Here is a 6000-nt window from a genome sequence, read left to right on the forward strand (position 1 = left end):
AGGGTTAAGTGTCTACTGTGTGAATGTGACTGTGTTGTTTTCTCACTCTCCAGTCATTGTTGACCTTCAATTCAATAAGAGCAGTTTTAGATGCTTTTACTTCAAAGTGCTATCTCCACGAAATCAATATTTAGCAGGAGGTTGAAGGCAGAAAATAAACCAAACCTTTGGCAGTTGCATAACACTTGCCCTCTGCTGCTCGGTCATAAACACCAACACAGCAGCACCCAGGAGAACTGGCTCTTGGGCAACAACACACTTTATTACAGATACTCTCAGCGTGTGTAATTAGTTTGCCTCTATAACAGGTTGTCAAAAGACGAGCATTGCAAAGATGACACAAAGTTAATATGAGAGACTGAGGGTGAGGATGTCTGGGTTTTCCCCAAAACCTGGTTCTGTGCGCGTAATTACAGTGTTTTACTGCCACTGATTACAATGTTGGTCTTGCCCCTCTTCTATTAAACCTGAACTGTCTCATTACCCTGACAGACCGTGGCCGTGTGTGCAATTTGGGTTTAACCTCAAGTGTTTGTGAACCCAAATAAAGTTCACGAGGAAGGACAATTCTGAGAAACAAGCGCGACGTGGTGAATCCCTGCCTACTGTAAGACAAACATCATCACATCATTAAATATGCATGCACGCCGTGATGTTTATGCGCGTCTGTCTTGAGTGTAAAGCCGCCAACAGCTTGACGGGCTTGGTGATCAGAGGGAAGCAGGCTTTTCATTGGTCCCACAGGACTGTGTGCAAGACCAGTAGTGGGACACATACGCTGGATTCTAAACCAGAGGAAAACAGCCTGTGGGCTGCTGTGTACAACACACACATCCGTAATACACATAGAGACAAAAAGACAAACAAACACAGCCCTTGAGTTATTTACCCCAAAAAACAACAACTTTTTTTCCCCTCATTGTCATCAAATCACTTCATCAAAACAGCAGATTACTTTCCTGTCTCCACTAATTGTAATCTGTCACTCTTCTTTAATAACCAAACAGGATCGTGTTCATCTAAAACACAATTAGGGGTTCCAGTGTTTCCCATAAACTGCCAAGATACCTGTGGCGGTGGGGGCGTGGTTATGGGCGTGGCCACCATGACATCATCGAGTAATTTGCATAATTTACTACAATGATTTGATTTTCTCTAAAAAGGCTCAAAAAATGTATACTTACTAATTAATAATAACAGTTTTGTTTTAAACGTCCATCCATCCATTCATTTTACAATATAATTACAACACTTTATGTACATATTTATATACAGATTTGAACAATAAGTTATTCACTGAAATATATTTATTAATTGTGGTTCTTACAAAAAACATATCTTATAAAATATAAAAGCTAAAATGTCTCAAAGCTCTGCCCCTTTAATTAGTGCATACTAAATAATTTAACTTTAGCCTACTACTACAACCATATTATTTACCAGCAACATAAAGTGAAACAGAGGCAGAGGTGTCCTGCCACAGTCAGTAGCAAATAAACATAAAACAGTAGTGGTGGTAGATAGACACAGAGCTTCATCAAACATCTGATCCACTGAACAAAGAGCTCCAAAAATCTTGAACTTTAGACTGCCATCAGTTTTACTCCCTACACTTAACCATGTGTTTCCTACTGCCTGCAGACTTTGCACCCTTTGTTGTATACACATGTTGTGTTTCTAATATAAATACATTTAATAAAGTCAAATACAAATAAGGCAACAAGAGAAGTATCCTACACTTCTCTTTTGTAAAGTAAATCTGAACAGCCTATATGGGCATCTACATCAACTATATGATTTGCCTGAGAAGCTGGAGAGGACAAAAAATAAAAAAAATAATAAATATATATATATATATTTTTTTTAATTTTTAATTTAAATTTAAATTTTTTATTTTTATTTGTGGCGGACGTAATTCTTTCGTGGCGGGCCGCCACAAATAAATGAATGTGTGGGAAACCCTGGGTTCTCTAGTTGGATTGTTCAGTTCGGTTCAGTTTATTTGGACATGCATACGATACTAGGGGTGTAACGGTACGTGTATTTGTATCGAACCGTTACGGTACGGGGGTTCCGGTTCGAGGGTTCCGGTTCGGGGGTTCCGGTTCGGTTCGGAGGTGTACCGAACGAGTTTCCACACAGACATATTAAGTAGCGTAACGCACGTTGTGTAAACAATGCACACCGAGGCACAATACACGGCATGCTAGCAGCTAACGGGCTAGGATAGACTGACCACACGTCCTCTTTTCACCGGACATGTCCTCTTTTGCGGAGCTGTCAGGGCGGAGTTTCTTAAATGCCTCAAATGTCCGGCATTTTGAGTTAGGGTTGCGTGTATTTTCAATGTACGTTCAGGGTTAAGAAGGGGTTAAAAACAAAACAAACAGCAGCATTGGTGAGGGAGGGGCAGAGACAGAGAGAGAGAGAGAGAGAGAGAGTTATGATAAACGCGCATGCGTCGCCAGGCTCTGCTTTTTATCCATAGATTTATCACATTGAATTTTTTATAATCTATAGCAGGGGTGTCAAAAGTGTGCCATTTTGCGGCCCACAGCTAATGTTTTAAAGGCCCACGGCACATTCTAAAAATACTATTCAAATAAACAAAAACATAACAAAAAGTGAAATAAAAAAGCTTAAAGGTTAAATGTAATTTAGAAAAAGTTGCAATGTTGACTAATAAAACAAAGCTGTTTTTTTCTTTCTTTCAAACTGTCATTGCTCAAAACATAATATTGAATCAAAATCAATGTTATTATGAATTATTGACCTATCCAAGGTTCCCATTACTTCACATCAAATATTCCACTAAGAAAAATATTTTTGGTGGAAGATTTTGCAAAATTTCGTAAATAAATAACCCAAATATGTATATTTTGTTGTTTTCTTACTGTACCGAAAATGAACCGAACCATGACCTCTAAACCGAGGTACGTACCGAACCGACATTTTTGTGTACCGTTACACCCCTATACGACACAATGTAATGCATCACACAATTCCAGTTGTTTCATTACAGCACGTCCGAAAAGGAGTAGGAAGAAACAGAGCTTATTTAATCCTACCCCTTTTTCATACCGTAGCAATTTTTATTCAATTTCCTTGTTGTCTTTAACAGAACAGTGAACAAATAAATAATAAACAAATACTATATCATAGTAAGCAAACAAATATTAAATACATAAATAATCTTTGTCTCAATAAAAAAAAGGGGAAAAAAATGGTGTAAAATGTCGGTTTGGTACGTACCTCGGTTTAGAGGTCACGGGTCGGTTCATTTTCGGTACAGTAGAAAACAACAAAATATACATTTTTGGGTTATTTATTTACCAAATATGCAAAATCTTCCACCAAAAATATTTTTCTTAGTGTAATATTTGATGTGAAGTAATGGGAACCTTGGATAGGTCAATAATTCATAATAACATTGTTTTTGATTCAATATTATGTTTTGAGCAATGACAGTTTGAAAGAAAAAAAAAACAGCTTTGTTTTATTAGTCAACATTGCAACTTTTTTTAAATTACATTTAACCTTTAAGCTTTTTTATTTCACTTTTGTTATGTTTTTGTTTATTTTAATAGTATCTTTAGAATGTGCCGTGGGCCTTTAAAACATTAGCTGTGGGCCGCAAATGGCCTCCGGGGGCACACTTTTGACACCCCTGCTATAGATAATAAAAAATTCAATGTGATAAATCTATGGATAAAAAGCAGAGCCTGGCGACGCATGCGCGTTTATCATAACTCTCTCTCTCTCTCTCTGTCTCTGCCCCTTCCTCACCAATGCTGCTGTTTGTTTTGTTTTTAACCCCTTCTTAACCCTGGACGTACATTAAAAATACATGCAACCCTAACTCAAAATGCCGGACATTTGAGGCATTTAAGAAAGTCCGCCCTGACAGCTCCGCAAAAGAGGACATGTCCGGTGAAAAGAGGACGTATGGTCAGTCTATCCTAGCCCGTTAGCTGCTAGCATGCCGTGTGTTGTGCCTCGGTGTGCATCGTTTACACAACGTGCGTTACGCTACTTAATATGTCCGTGTGGAAACTCGTTCGGTACACCTTCGAACCGAACCGGAACCCCCGTACCGAAACGGTTCAATACAAATACACGTACCGTTACACCCCTAAGAGCAAGTAAGTTATTCCTGGGCAGCAGACAACAGTAGTAAGACCGGCTGCCTGGCGGAGAACAAACTGATTTGAATGCAGTCTAGATGTTTCTTAAAGGCCTACTGAAATGATTTTTTAAAATTTAAACGGGAATAGCAGATCCATTCTATGTGTCATACTTGATCATTTCGCGATATTGCCATATTTTTGCTGAAAGGATTTAGTAGAGAAAATCGACGATAAAGTTCGCAACTTTTGCTCGCTGATAAAAAAAAAGCCTTGCCTGTAGCGGAAGTAGCGTGACGTCACAGGAGCTAGTATTCCTCACAATTCCCCGTTGTTTACAATGGAGCGAGAGAGATTCGGACCGAGAAAGTGATGATTACACCATTAATTTGAGAGAGGATGAAAGATTCGTGGATGAGGAACGTTACAGTGAAGGACTTGAGAGGCAGTGATGGACGTATCTTTTTTCGCTCTGACCGTAACTTAGGTACAAGCTGGCTCATTGGATTCCACACTCTCCTTTTTCTATTGTGGATCACGGATTTGTATCTTAAACCACCTGGGATACTATATCCTCTTGAAAATGAGAGTCGGGAACGCGCAATGGACATTCAGTGCCTTTTATCTCCACGACAATACATCGGCAAAATGCTTTAGCTACGAGCTAACGTGATAGCATCGTGCTTTAACTGCATATAGAAACAAAAAAATAAACCCCTGACTGGAAGGATAGATAGAAAATCAACAATACTATTAAACCGTGGACATGTAAATACACGGTTAATGCTTTCCAGGCTGGTGAAGGTTAACAATGCTGTTGCTAACGACGCCATTGAAGCTAACTTAGCAACGGGACCTCACAGAGCTATGCTAAAAACATTAGCTCTCCACCTACGCCAGCCAGCCCTCATCTACTCATCAACACCCGTGCTCACCTGCGTTCCAGCGATCGGCAGAAGGACGAAGGACTTCACCCGATGCGTTTGGCGGCCCGGAGACGTAGGAAGTCAAGGTGAGGTCGGCGGCTAGCGTGGCTAGCGCTCCAACAAAGTCCTCCTGGTTGTGCTGCTGTAGTCCGCTGCTAATACACTGATCCCACCTACAACTGTCTTCTTTGCAGCCTTCATTGTTCATTAAACAAATTGCAAAAGATGTCCAGAATACTGTGGAATTATGAAATGAAAACAGAGCTTTTTGTATAGGATTCTACGGGGTACCATAACTTCCGTTACTCTGACTTCGTCACGCGCATACGTCATCATACCGCGACGTTTCAGCCGGATATTTCCCGGGAAGTTTTAAATGTCACTTTATAAGTTAACCCGGCCGTATTGGCATGTGTTGCAATGTTAAGATTTCATCATTGATATATAAACTATCAGACTGCGTGGTCGCTAGTAGTGGCTTTCAGTAGGCCTTTTCAGTAGGCCCCAAAACCACACAGCCAACAATGGCAATGGAATCTTCTGCATTCAAAGTGCGTTCAAACTCTCAAAATGGCCGTTTATTGCCATTCTCTCTGCTTCCATTTCCCACTCACTCCGCGTGTTAATGGAACTGCTCCCAGGTTATGGCGCCTCAGGGAGACGTGGTCTGCATGCAACTATTCGCCACCGGAAGTCTGACAGCGCCTCTCCTCCCTTGACCTGCCTGTATCCGCAGCTTAACAAATCAACACCCTCCTCGCTATATATGATTGATTTTTGCGTTTATTGCAATACGACAGCAGAGCACACGCGGGCTCGCGCACTCGGGCCGAGGGGCTGACAAAGCTCTTCCTTTCTGTTCCTTTGGCATCCATTGTGGCCCCGGCCTGCTGTCGGAGAGCTCGTCATGCCCGAAGGGAAGTTCCCATTTGTGGGAGCATGTGGCGGAG

At 40.9% G+C, this 6000-nt stretch overlaps 1 protein-coding gene across 4 annotated transcripts in view; it reads right to left on the reverse strand.

Moving 5' to 3' along the window:
- Window positions 1–6000, reverse strand: part of fbrsl1 (fibrosin-like 1) — a 178000-nt gene that overhangs the window by 104876 nt on the left and 67124 nt on the right. The window lies entirely within an intron of this gene.

Source organism: Entelurus aequoreus, linkage group LG06 (genome assembly GCF_033978785.1).
Source record: "Entelurus aequoreus isolate RoL-2023_Sb linkage group LG06, RoL_Eaeq_v1.1, whole genome shotgun sequence".
Lineage (NCBI taxonomy): Eukaryota > Metazoa > Chordata > Actinopteri > Syngnathiformes > Syngnathidae > Entelurus > Entelurus aequoreus.